Source organism: Mobula birostris, chromosome 1 (assembly GCF_030028105.1).
Source record: "Mobula birostris isolate sMobBir1 chromosome 1, sMobBir1.hap1, whole genome shotgun sequence".
In the NCBI taxonomy this organism is placed as follows: Eukaryota; Metazoa; Chordata; class Chondrichthyes; order Myliobatiformes; family Myliobatidae; genus Mobula; species Mobula birostris.
The window spans coordinates 246,900,443-246,915,733 of record NC_092370.1 but is presented as its reverse complement, the minus strand read 5'-3'; positions in this window follow the sequence as shown (position 1 = coordinate 246,915,733).

Here is a 15,291-nt window from a genome sequence, read left to right as displayed (position 1 = left end):
ACCCTCTCAGAAACACAATGCCCGATAAGCACCCTCTCAGAAACACAATGCCCGATCAGCACCCACTGAGAAATACAATGCCCAATCAGTACCTTCTCGGAAACACAATGACTGCTCAGCATCCTCTCAGAAACACAATGCCTGCTCAGCACCGTAAACACAATGCTCGATCAGCACCCTCTCAGAAACACACTGCCCAATCAGCACCCTCTCAGAAACACAATGCCCGATCAGCACCCTCTCAGAAACACAATGCCCGATAAGCACCCTCTCAGAAACACAATGCCCGATCAGCACCCTCTGAGAAATACAAGGCCCAAGCAGCACGCTTTCAGAAACACAATGACTACTCAGCACCGTGAACACAATGCTCGATCAGCACCCTCTCAGAAACACAATGCCTGATCAGCACCCTTCCAGAAACACAATGCCTGATCAGCACCCTCTCAGAAACACAATGCCCGATATGCACCCACTCAGAAACACAATGCACGATCAGCACCCTCTCAGAAATACAATGCCCAAGCAGCACGCTCTCAGAAACACCAAGACTACTCAGCACCGTAAACACAATACTCGATCAGCACCGTCTCAGAAACACAATGCCTGCTCAGCAACCTCTCAGAAACACAATACCCGATCAGCACCCTCTCAGAAACACGATGGCTGCTCAGTACCCGCTCAGAAACATAATGCCTGATCAGCACCCTCTCAGAAACACAATGCCCAATCAGCACCCTCTCAGAAACACAATGCTCGATCAGCACCCTCTCAGAAACACACTGCCCAATCAGCACACTCTCAGAAACACAATGCCCACTCAGCACCCTCTCAGAAACACAATGCCCGCTCAGCATCCTCTCAGAAACACAATGCCCAATCAGCACCCTCTCAGAAACACAATGCCCGATCAGCACCCTCTCAGAAACACCATGCCTGGTTAATACCCTCTCAGACACACAATGACAGATCAGCACAGTAAACACAACACCCGATCAGCACCTTCTCAGAAACACAATGCCCAATCTGCACCGTAAACACAATACTCGATCAGCACCCTCTCTTAAAAACAATGCCCAATCAGTACCCTCTCGGAAACACAATGCCTGCTCAGCACCCTCTCAGAAACACAATGCCCGCTCAGCATCCTCTCAGAAACACAATGCCCGATCAGCACCCTCTCAGAAAAACAATGCCCAATCAGTACCCTCTCGGAAACACAATGCCTGCTCAGCATCCTCTCAGAAACACAATGTCCACTCAACACCCTTTCAGAAAAACAATGCCCAATCAGTACCCTCTCAGAAACACAATGCCTGCTCAGCACCATAAACACAATGCTCGATCAGCACCCTCTCAGAAACACAATGCCCGGTCTGCACCCTAAACACAATGCCCGCTCAACACCCTCTCATAAACACAATTCCCGATCAGCACCCTGTCAGGAACACAATGCCCGATCAGCAGCCTCTCAGAAACACAATGCCCGCTCAGCACCATTTCAGAAACACAATGCCTGCTCAGCATCCTCTCAGAAACACAATGCCCAATCAGCACCCTCCCAGAAACACAATGCCTGAACAGCACCCTCTCAGAAACACAATGCCTGCTCAGCACTTTCTCAGAAACATAATGCCCACTCAGCATCCTCTCAGAAACACAATGCCTGATCAGCACCCTTCCAGAAACACAATGCCCAATCAGCACCCTCTCAGAAACACAATGCTCGATCAGCACCCTCTCAGAAACACAATGCCCACTCAACACCCTCTCAGAAACACAATACCCGATCAGCACCCTCTGAGAAATACAATGCCCAATCAGTAGCTTCTTGGAAACACAATGCCTGCTCAGCATCCTCTCAGAAACACAATGTCTACTCAACACCCTTTCAGAAAAACAATGCCCAATCAGTACCCTCTCAGAAACACAATGCCTGCTCAGCACCGTAAACACAATGCTCGATCAGCACCCTCTCAGAAACATAATGCCCGGTCTGCCCCCTAAACACAATGCCCGCTCAACACCCTCTCATAAACACAATGCCCGATCATCAGCCTCTCAGAAACACAATGCCCGCTCAGCACCATTTCAGAAACACAATGCCTGATCAGCACCCTCTCAGAAACACAATGCCCCCTCAGCACCCTCTCAGAAATACAATGCCCAATCAGCACGCTCTCAGAAACACCATGACTACTCAGCACAGTGAACACAATGCTCGATCAGCACCCTAAACACAATGCCCGCTCAACACCCTCTCAGAAACACAATGACAGATCAGCACAGTAAACACAACACCCGATTAGCACCTTCTCAGAAACACAATGCCCACTCAGTACCCTCTCAGAAACACAATGCCTGCTCAACACCCTCTCAGAAACACAATGCCCCCTCAGCACCCTCTCAGAAACACAATGCCCACTCAGCACCCTCTGAGAAACACAATGCCTGATCAGCACCCTCTCAGAAACACAATGCCCAATTAAACTCCTCTCAGAAACACAATGCCTGATCAGCACCCTCTCAGGAACACAATGTCTGATCAGCACCCTCTCAGAAACACACTGCCCAATCAGCACCCTTTTAGAAACACAATGCCTGCTCAGCACCCTCTCAGAAACACAATGCCCACTCAACACCCTCTCAGAAACACAATGCCCGCTCAGCATCCTCTCAGAAACACAATGTCTACTCAACACCCTTTCAGAAAAACAATGCCCAATCAGTACCCTCTCAGAAACACAATGCCTGCTCAGCACCGTAAACACAATGCTCGATCAGCATCCTGTCAGAAACACAATGCCCAATCAGCACCCTCTCAGAAATACAATGCCCCATCAGCACCCTCTCAGAAATACAATGCCCGATAAGCACCCTCTCAGAAACACAATGCCCGATCAGCACCCTCTGAGAAATACAATGCCCAATCAGCACGCTCTCAGAAACACCATGACTACTCAGCACCGTAAACACAATGCTCGATCAGCACCCTCTCAGAAACACAATGCCCAGTCGGCACCCTAAACACAATGCCTGCTCAACACCCTCTCAGAAACACAATGACAGATCAGCACAGTAAACACAACACACGATTAGCACCTTCTAAGAAACACAATGCCAACTCTGCAGCATAAACACAATGCACGATCAGCACCCTCTCAGATACACAATGCCCAATCAGTACCCTCTCAGAAACACAATGCCCGATCAGCATCATCTCAGAAACACAATGCCTGATCAGCACCCCCGCAGAAACACAATGCCTGATCAGCACCCTCCCAGAAACACAATGCCGAATTAGCACCCTCTCAGAAACACAATGCCCACTCAGCACCCTCTCAGAAACACAATGCCCACTCAGCAACTCCCAGAAACACAATGCCTGATCAGTACCCTCTCAGAAACACAGTGCCTGATCAGCACCCTTTCAGACACACTATGCCAGCTCAGCACCCTCTCAGAAACACAATGCCCCCTCAGCACCCTCTCAGAAACACAATGCCCACTCAGCACCCTCTGAGAAACACAATGCCTGATTAGCACCCTCTCAGAAACACAATGCCCAATCAAACTCCTCTCAGAAACACAATGCCTGATCAGCACCCTCTCAGGAACACAATGTCTGATCAGCACCCTCTCAGAAACACAATGCCTGCTCAGCAACCTCTCAGAAACAAACTGCCCAATCAGCACCCTCTCAGAAACACAATGCCTGCTCAGCACCCTCTCAGAAACACAATGCCCACTCAACACCCTCTCAAAAACACAATGCCCGGTCAGCACCCTAAACACAATGCCGGCTCAACACCCTCCCAGAAACACAATGCCTGATCAGTACCCTCTCAGAAACACAATGCCCGATCAGCACCCTTTCAGACACACAATGCCAGCTCAGCACCCTCTCAGAAACACAATGCCTGATCAGCACCCTCTCAGAAACACAATGCCCAATCAAACTACTCTCAGAAACACAATGCCTGATCAGCACCCTCCCAGGAACACAATGTCTGATCAGCACCCTCTCAGAAACACAATGCCTGCTCAGCAACCTCTCAGAAACACACTGCCCAATCAGCACCCTCTCAGAAACACAATGCCTACTCAGCACCCTCTCAGAAACACAATGCCCACTCAACACCCTCTCAGAAACACAATGCCCGCTCAGCATCCTCTCAGAAACACAATGTCTACTCAACACCCTTTCAGAAAAACAATGCCCAATCAGTACCCTCTCAGAAACACCATGACTACTCAGCACCGTGAACACAATACTCGATCAGCACCCTCTCAGAAACACAATGCCTGATCAGCACCCTGCTAGAAACACAATGCCTGATCAGCACCCTCTCAGAAACACAATGCCTGCTCAGCACTTTCTCAGAAACATAATACCCACTCAGCATCCTCTCAGAAACACAATGCTCGATCAGTGCCCTCTCAGAAACACACTGCCCAATCAGCACACTCTCCGAAACACAATGCCCACTCAGCACCCTCTCAGAAACACAATGCCTGCTCAGAACCCTCTCAGAAACACAATGCCCGATCAGCACCCTCTCAGAAACACAATGCCTGGTTAGTTCCCTCTCAGACACACAATGACAGATCAGCACAGTAAACACAACACCCGATCAGCACCTTCTCAGAAACACAATGCCCACTCTGCACCGTAAACACAATACTCGATCAGCACCCTCTCAGAAAAACAATGCCCAATCAGTACCCTCTCGGAAACACAATGCCTGCTCAGCATCCTCTCAGAAACACAATGTCTCCTCAACACCCCTTCAGAAAAACAATGCCCAATCAGTACCCTCTCAGAAACACAATGCCTGCTCGGCACCGTAAACACAATGCTCGATCAGCACCCTCTCAGAAACACAATGCCCGGTCTGCACCCTAAACACAATGCCTGCTCAGCATCCTCTCAGAAACACAATGCCCAATCAGCACCCTCTCAGAAATACAATGCCCGATCAGCACCCTCTCAGAAACACAATGCCCGATAAGCACCCTCTCAGAAACACAATGCCCAGTCTGCACCCTAAACACAATGCCTGTTCAGCATCCTCTCAGAAACACAATGCCCAATCAGCACCCTCACAGAAATACAATGCCCGATCAGCACCCTCTCAGAAACACAATGCCCGATAAGCACCCTCTCAGAAACACAATGCCCGATCAGCACCCTCTGAGAAATACAATGCCCAATCAGCACGCTCTCAGAAACACCATGACTACTCAGCACTGTAAACACAATGCTCGATCAGCACCCTCTCAGAAACACAATGCCCAGTCAGCACCCTAAACACAATGCCCGCTCAACACCCTCTCAGAAACACAATGACAGATCAGCACAGTAAACACAACATACGATTAGCACCTTCTCAGAAACACAATGCCCACTCTGCAGCATAAACACAATGCACGATCAGCACCCTCTCAGATACACAATGCCCAATCAGTACCCTTTCAGAAACACAATGCCCGATCAGCATCATCTCAGAAACACAATGCCTGATCAGCACCCCCCTAGAAACACAATGGCTGATCAGCACCCTCCCAGAAACACAATGCCTAATTAGCACCCTCTGAGAAACACAATGCCCACTCAGCACCCTCTCAGAAACACAATGCCCACTCTGCAACCTCCCAGAAACACAATGCCTGATCAGTACCCTCTCAGAAACACAATGCCCGATCAGCACCCTTTGAGACACACAATGCCAGCTCAGCACCCTCTCAGAAGCACCATGCCTGATCAGCACCCTCTCAGAAACACAATGCCTGCTCAGCAACCTCTCAGAAACAAACTGCCCAATCAGCACCCTCTCAGAAACACAATGCCTGCTCAGCACCCTCTCAGAAACACAATGCCCACTCAACACCCTCTCAGAAACACAATGTCCGCTCAGCATCCTCTGAGAAACACAATGCCCAATAAGCACCCTCTCAGAAACACAAGGCCCGCTCAATCCCCTCTTAGAAACACAATGCCCGATCAGCACACTTTCAGAAACACCATGCCCGGTTAGTACCCTCTCAGACACACAATGACAGATCAGCACAGTAAACACAACACCGGATCAGCACCTTCTCAGAAACACAATGCCCACTCTGCACCATAAACACAATACTCGATCAGCACCCTCTCAGAAAAACAATGCCCAATCAGTACCCTCTCGGAAACACAATGCCTTCTCAGCATCCTCTCAGAAACACAATGCCTGCTCAGAACCGTAAACACAATGCTCGATCAGCACCCTCTCAGAAACACAATGCCCGCTCAGCACCATTTCAGAAACACAATACCCGCTCAGCATCCTCTCAGAAACACAATGCCCAATCAGCACCCTCTCAGAAATACAATGCCCGATCAGCACCCTCTCAGAAACACAATGCCCGATAAGCACCCTCTCAGAAACACAATGCCCGATCAGCACCCTCTGAGAAATACAATGCCCAATCAGCACGCTCTCAGAAACACCATGACTACTCAGCACCGTAAACACAATACTCGATCAGCACCCTCTCAGAAACACAATGCCTGATCAGCATCCTTCCAGAAACACAATGCCTGATCAGCACCCTCTCAGAAACCTAATGCCAACTCAGCATTCTCTCAGAAACACAATGCCTGATCAGCACACTCTCAGAAACACAATGCCCATTGTGCACCATAAACACAATGCTCGATCAGCACCCTCTCAGAAACACACTGCTAATCAGCACCCTCTCAGAAACACAATGCCTGCTCAGCACCCTCTCAAAAACACAATGCCTACTCAGCACCCTCTCAGAACCACAATGCCCACTCAGCACCCTCTCAGAAACACAATGCCCGCTCAGCATCCTCTCAGAAACACAATGCCCAATCAACACTCTCTCAGAAACACTATGCCCGATCAGCACCCTAAACACAATGCCCGCTCAACACCCTCTCATAGACACAATCCCCAATTAGCACCCTGTCAGGAACACAATGCCCGATCAGCAGCCTCTCAGAAACACAATGCCCGCTCAGCACCATTTCAGAAACACAATGCCTGCTCAGCATCCTCTCAGAAACACAATGCCCAATCAGCACCCTCTCAGAAATACAATGCCCGATCAGCACCCTCTCAGAAACACAATGCCCGATAAGCACCCTCTCAGAAACACAATGCCCACTCAGCACCCTCCCAGAAACACAATGCCTGATCAGTACCCTCTCAGAAACACAATGCCCGATCAGCACCCTTTCAGACACACAATGCCAGCTCAGCACCCTCTCAGAAACACAATGCCTGATCAGCACCCTCTCAGAAACACAATGCCCCCTCAGCACCCTCTCAGAAACACAATGCCCACTCAGCACCCTCTGAGAAACACAATGCCTGATCAGCACCCTCTCAGAAACACAATGCCCACTCAAACTCCTCTCAGAAACACAATGCCTGATCAGCACCCTCTCAGGAACACAATGTCTGATCAGCACCCTCTCAGAAACAGAATGCCTGCTCAGCAACATCTCAGAAACACACTGCCCAATCAGCACCCTCTCAGAAACACAATACCTGCTCAGCACCCTCTCAGAAACATAATGCCCACTCAGCATCCTCTCAGAAACACAATGCCTGATCAGCACCCTTCCAGAAACACAATGCCCAATCAGCACCCTCTCAGAAACACAATGCTCGATCAGCACCCTCTCAGAAACACACTGCCCAATCAGCACACTCTCAGAAACACAATGCCCACTCAGCACCCTCTCAGAAACACAATGCCCACTCAACACCCTCTCAGAAACACAATGCCCGCTCAGCATCCTCTCAGAAACACAATGTCTACTCAACACCCTTTCAGAAAAACAATGCCCAATCAGTACCCTCTCAGAAACACCATGACTACTCAGCACCGTGAACACAATACTCGATCAGCACCCTCTCAGAAACACAATGCCTGATCAGCACCCTGCTAGAAACACAATGCCTGATCAGCACCCTGCTAGAAACACAATGCCTGATCAGCACCCTCTCAGAAACACAATGCCTGCTCAGCACTTTCTCAGAAACATAATACCCACTCAGCATCCTCTCAGAAACACAATGCTCGATCAGTGCCCTCTCAGAAACACACTGCCCAATCAGCACACTCTCCGAAACACAATGCCCACTCAGCACCCTCTCAGAAACACAATGCCTGCTCAGAACCCTCTCAGAAACACAATGCCCGATCAGCACCCTCTCAGAAACACAATGCCTGGTTAGTTCCCTCTCAGACACACAATGACAGATCAGCACAGTAAACACAACACCCGATCAGCACCTTCTCAGAAACACAATGCCCACTCTGCACCGTAAACACAATACTCGATCAGCACCCTCTCAGAAAAACAATGCCCAATCAGTACCCTCTCGGAAACACAATGCCTGCTCAGCATCCTCTCAGAAACACAATGTCTACTCAACACCCCTTCAGAAAAACAATGCCCAATCAGTACCCTCTCAGAAACACAATGCCTGCTCAGCACCGTAAACACAATGCTCGATCAGCACCCTCTCAGAAACACAATGCCCACTCAGCACCCTCTGAGAAACACAATGCCTGATCAGCACCCTCTCAGAAACACAATGCCCAATCAAACTCCTCTCAGAAACACAATGCCTGATCAGCACCCTCTCAGGAACACAATGTCTGATCAGCACCCTCTCAGAAACAGAATGCCTGCTCAGCAACATCTCAGAAACACACTGCCCAATCAGCACCCTCTCAGAAACACAATACCTGCTCAGCACCCTCTCAGAAACATAATGCCCACTCAGCATCCTCTCAGAAACACAATGCCTGATCAGCACCCTTCCAGAAACACAATGCCCAATCAGCACCCTCTCAGAAACACAATGCTCGATCAGCACCCTCTCAGAAACACACTGCCCAATCAGCACACTCTCAGAAACACAATGCCCACTCAGCACCCTCTCAGAAACACAATGCCCACTCAACACCCTCTCAGAAACACAATGCCCGCTCAGCATCCTCTCAGAAACACAATGTCTACTCAACACCCTTTCAGAAAAACAATGCCCAATCAGTACCCTCTCAGAAACACCATGACTACTCAGCACCGTGAACACAATACTCGATCAGCACCCTCTCAGAAACACAATGCCTGATCAGCACCCTGCTAGAAACACAATGCCTGATCAGCACCCTGCTAGAAACACAATGCCTGATCAGCACCCTCTCAGAAACACAATGCCTGCTCAGCACTTTCTCAGAAACATAATACCCACTCAGCATCCTCTCAGAAACACAATGCTCGATCAGTGCCCTCTCAGAAACACACTGCCCAATCAGCACACTCTCCGAAACACAATGCCCACTCAGCACCCTCTCAGAAACACAATGCCTGCTCAGAACCCTCTCAGAAACACAATGCCCGATCAGCACCCTCTCAGAAACACAATGCCTGGTTAGTTCCCTCTCAGACACACAATGACAGATCAGCACAGTAAACACAACACCCGATCAGCACCTTCTCAGAAACACAATGCCCACTCTGCACCGTAAACACAATACTCGATCAGCACCCTCTCAGAAAAACAATGCCCAATCAGTACCCTCTCGGAAACACAATGCCTGCTCAGCATCCTCTCAGAAACACAATGTCTACTCAACACCCCTTCAGAAAAACAATGCCCAATCAGTACCCTCTCAGAAACACAATGCCTGCTCAGCACCGTAAACACAATGCTCGATCAGCACCCTCTCAGAAACACAATGCCCGGTCTGCACCCTAAACACAATGCCTGCTCAGCATCCTCTCAGAAACACAATGCCCAATCAGCACCCTCTCAGAAATACAATGCCCGATCAGCACCCTCTCAGAAACACAATGCCCGATAAGCACCTCTCAGAAACACAATGCCCGGTCTGCACCCTAAACACAATGCCTGCTCAGCATCCTCTCAGAAACACAATGCCCAATCAGCACCCTCTCAGAAATACAATGCCCGATCAGCACCCTCTCAGAAACACAATGCCCGATAAGCACCCTCTCAGAAACACAATGCCCGATCAGCACCCTCTCTGAAACACAATGCCCAGTCAGCACCCTAAACACAATGCCCGCTCAACACCCTCTCAGAAACACAATGACAGATCAGCACAGTAAACACAACATACGATTAGCACCTTCTCAGAAACACAATGCCCACTCTGCAGCATAAACACAATGCACGATCAGCACCCTCTCAGATACACAATGCCCAATCAGTACCCTCTCAGAAACACAATGCCCGATCAGCATCATCTCAGAAACACAATGCCTGATCAGCACCCCCCTAGAAACACAATGGCTGATCAGCACCCTCCCAGAAACACAATGCCTAATTAGCACCCTCTGAGAAACACAATGCCCACTCAGCACCCTCTCAGAAACACAATGCCCACTCTGCAACCTCCCAGAAACACAATGCCTGATCAGTACCCTCTCAGAAACACAATGCCCGATCAGCACCCTTTGAGACACACAATGCCAGCTCAGCACCCTCTCAGAAACACAATGCCTGATCAGCACCCTCTCAGAAACACAATGCCTGCTCAGCAACCTCTCAGAAACAAACTGCCCAATCAGCACCCTCTCAGAAACACAATGCCTGCTCAGCACCCTCTCAGAAACACAATGCCCACTCAACACCCTCTCAGAAACACAATGTCCGCTCAGCATCCTCTGAGAAACACAATGCCCAATAAGCACCCTCTCAGAAACACAAGGCCCGCTCAATCCCCTCTTAGAAACACAATGCCCGATCAGCACACTTTCAGAAACACCATGCCCGGTTAGTACCCTCTCAGACACACAATGACAGATCAGCACAGTAAACACAACACCGGATCAGCACCTTCTCAGAAACACAATGCCCACTCTGCACCATAAACACAATACTCGATCAGCACCCTCTCAGAAAAACAATGCCCAATCAGTACTCTCTCGGAAACACAATGCCTGCTCAGCATCCTCTCAGAAACACAATGCCTGCTCAGAACCGTAAACACAATGCTCAATCAGCACCCTCTCAGAAACACAATGCCCGCTCAGCACCATTTCAGAAACACAATGCCCGCTCAGCATCCTCTCAGAAACACAATGCCCAATCAGCACCCTCTCAGAAATACAATGCCCGATCAGCACCCTCTCAGAAACACAATGCCCGATAAGCACCCTCTCAGAAACACAATGCCCGATCAGCACCCTCTGAGAAATACAATGCCCAATCAGCACGCTCTCAGAAACACCATGACTACTCAGCACCGTAAACACAATACTCGATCAGCACCCTCTCAGAAACACAATGCCTGATCAGCACCCTTCCAGAAACACAATGCCTGATCAGCACCCTCTCAGAAACCTAATGCCAACTCAGCATTCTCTCAGAAACACAATGCCTGATCAGCACACTCTCAGAAACACAATGCCCACTGTGCACCATAAACACAATGCTCGATCAGCACCCTCTCAGAAACACACTGCTAATCAGCACCCTCTCAGAAACACAATGCCTGCTCAGCACCCTCTCAAAAACACAATGCCTACTCAGCACCCTCTCAGAACCACAATGCCCACTCAGCACCCTCTCAGAAACACAATGCCCGCTCAGCATCCTCTCAGAAACACAATGCCCAATCAACACTCTCTCAGAAACACTATGCCCGATCAGCACCCGAAACACAATGCCCGCTCAACACCCTCTCATAGACACAATCCCCAATCAGCACCCTGTCAGGAACACAATGCCCGATCAGCAGCCTCTCAGAAACACAATGCCCGCTCAGCACCATTTCAGAAACACAATGCCTGCTCAGCATCCTCTCAGAAACACAATGCCCAATCAGCACCCTCTCAGAAATACAATGCCCGATCAGCACCCTCTCAGAAACACAATGCCCGATAAGCACCCTCTCAGAAACACAATGCACGATCAGCACCCTCTCAGAAAAACAAAGCCCAATCAGTACCCTCTCAGAAACACAATGCCTGATCAGCATCATCTCAGAAAAACAATGTCTGATCAGCACCCCCCCAGAAACACAATGCCTGATCAGCACGCTCCCAGAAACACAATGCCTAATTAGCACCCTCTCAGAAACACTATGCCCACTCAGCACCCTCTCAGAAACACAATGCCCACTCAGCACCCTCCCAGAAACACAATGCCTGATCAGTACCCTCTCAGAAACACAATGCCCGATCAGCACCCTTTCAGACACACAATGCCAGCTCAGCACCCTCTCAGAAACACAATGCCTGATCAGCACCCTCTCAGAAACACAATGCCCCCTCAGCACCCTCTCAGAAACACAATGCCCACTCAGCACCCTCTGAGAAACACAATGCCTGATCAGCACCCTCTCAGAAACACAATGCCCAATCAAACTCCTCTCAGAAACACAATGCCTGATCAGCACCCTCTCAGGAACACAATGTCTGATCAGCACCCTCTCAGAAACAGAATGCCTGCTCAGCAACCTCTCAGAAACACACTGCCCAATCAGCACCCTCTCAGAAACACAATACCTGCTCAGCACCCTCTCAGAAACATAATGCCCACTCAGCATCCTCTCAGAAACACAATGCCTGATCAGCACCCTTCCAGAAACACAATGCCCAATCAGCACCCTCTCAGAAACACAATGCTCGATCAGCACCCTCTCAGAAACACACTGCCCAATCAGCACACTCTCAGAAACACAATGCCCACTCAGCACCCTCTCAGAAACTCAATGCCCGATCAGCACCCTCTCAGAAACACAATGCCTGGTTATTACCCTCTCAGACACACAATGACAGATCAGCACAGTAAACACAACACCCGATCAGCACCTTCTCAGAAACACAATGCCCACTCTGCACCGTAAACACAATACTCGATCAGCACCCTCTCAGAAAAACAATGCCCAATCAGTACCCTCTCAGAAACACAATGCCCACTCAGCACCCTCTCAGAAACACAATGCCTTCTCAGCACCCTCCCAGAAACACAATGCCTGATCAGTACCCTCTCAGAAACACAATGCCCGATCAGCAACCTTTCAGACACACAATGCCAGCTCAGCACCCTCTCAGAAACACAATGCCTAATCAGCACCCTCTCAGAAACACAATGCCCCCTCAGCACCCTCTCAGAAACACAATGCCCACTCAGCACCCTCTGAGAAACACAATGCCTGATCAGCACCCTCTCAGAAACACAATGCCCAATCAAACTCCTCTCAGAAACACAATCCCTGATCAGCACCCTCTCAGGAACACAATGTCTGATCAGCACCCTCTCAGAAACAGAATGCCTGCTCAGCAACCTCTCAGAAACACACTGCCCAATCAGCACCCTCTCAGAAACACAATACCTGCTCAGCACCCTCTCAGAAACATAATGCCCACTCAGCATCCTCTCAGAAACACAATGCCTGATCAGCACCCTTCCAGAAACACAATGCCCAATCAGCACCCTCTCAGAAACACAATGCTCGATCAGCACCCTCTCAGAAACACACTGCCCAATCAGCACACTCTCAGAAACACAATGCCCACTCAGCACCCTCTCAGAAACACAATGCCCGCTCAGCATCCTCTCAGAAACACAATGCCTGGTTAGTACCCTCTCAGACACACAATGACAGATCAGCACAGTAAACACAACACCCGATCAGCACCTTCTCAGAAACACAATGCCCACTCTGCACCGTAAACACAATACTCGATCAGCACCCTCTCAGAAAAACAATGCCCAATCAGTACCCTCTCGGAAACACAATGCCTGCTCAGCATCCTCTCAGAAACACAATGCCCACTCAACACCCTCTCCGAAACACAATGCCCGCTCAGCATCCTCTCAGAAACACAATGTTTACTCAACACCCTTTCAGAAAAACAATGCCCAATCAGTACCCTGTCAGAAACACCATGACTACTCAGCACCGTGAATACAATACTCGATCAGCACCCTCACAGAAACACAATGCCTGATCAGCACCCTTCTAGAAACACAATGCCTGATCAGCACCCTCTCAGAAACACAATGCCTGCTCAGCACCCTCTCAGAAACATAATGCCCACTCAGCACCCTCACAGAAACACAATGCCTGATCAGCACCCTTCTAGAAACACAATGCCTGATCAGCACCCTCTCAGAAACACAATGCCTGCTCAGAACCCTCTCAGAAACACAATGCCCGATCAGCACCCTCTCAGAAACACAATGCCTGGTTAGTTCCCTCTCAGACACACAATGACAGATCAGCACAGTAAACACAACACCCGATCAGCACCTTCTCAGAAACACAATGCCCACTCTGCACCGTAAACACAATACTCGATCAGCACCCTCTCAGAAAAACAATGCCCAATCAGTACCCTCTCGGAAACACAATGCCTGCTCAGCATCCTCTCAGAAACACAATGTCTACTCAACACCCCTTCAGAAAAACAATGCCCAATCAGTACCCTCTCAGAAACACAATGCCTGCTCAGCACCGTAAACACAATGCTCGATCAGCACCCTCTCAGAAACACAATGCCCGGTCTGCACCCTAAACACAATGCCTGCTCAGCATCCTCTCAGAAACACAATGCCCAATCAGCACCCTCTCAGAAATACAATGCCCGATCAGCACCCTCTCAGAAACACAATGCCCGATAAGCACCTCTCAGAAACACAATGCCCGGTCTGCACCCTAAACACAATGCCTGCTCAGCATCCTCTCAGAAACACAATGCCCAATCAGCACCCTCTCAGAAATACAATGCCCGATCAGCACCCTCTCAGAAACACAATGCCCGATAAGCACCCTCTCAGAAACACAATGCCCGATCAGCACCCTCTCTGAAACACAATGCCCAGTCAGCACCCTAAACACAATGCCCGCTCAACACCCTCTCAGAAACACAATGACAGATCAGCACAGTAAACACAACATACGATTAGCACCTTCTCAGAAACACAATGCCCACTCTGCAGCATAAACACAATGCACGATCAGCACCCTCTCAGATACACAATGCCCAATCAGTACCCTCTCAGAAACACAATGCCCGATCAGCATCATCTCAGAAACACAATGCCTGATCAGCACCCCCCTAGAAACACAATGGCTGATCAGCACCCTCCCAGAAACACAATGCCTAATTAGCACCCTCTGAGAAACACAATGCCCACTCAGCACCCTCTCAGAAACACAATGCCCACTCTGCAACCTCCCAGAAACACAATGCCTGATCAGTACCCTCTCAGAAACACAATGCCCGAT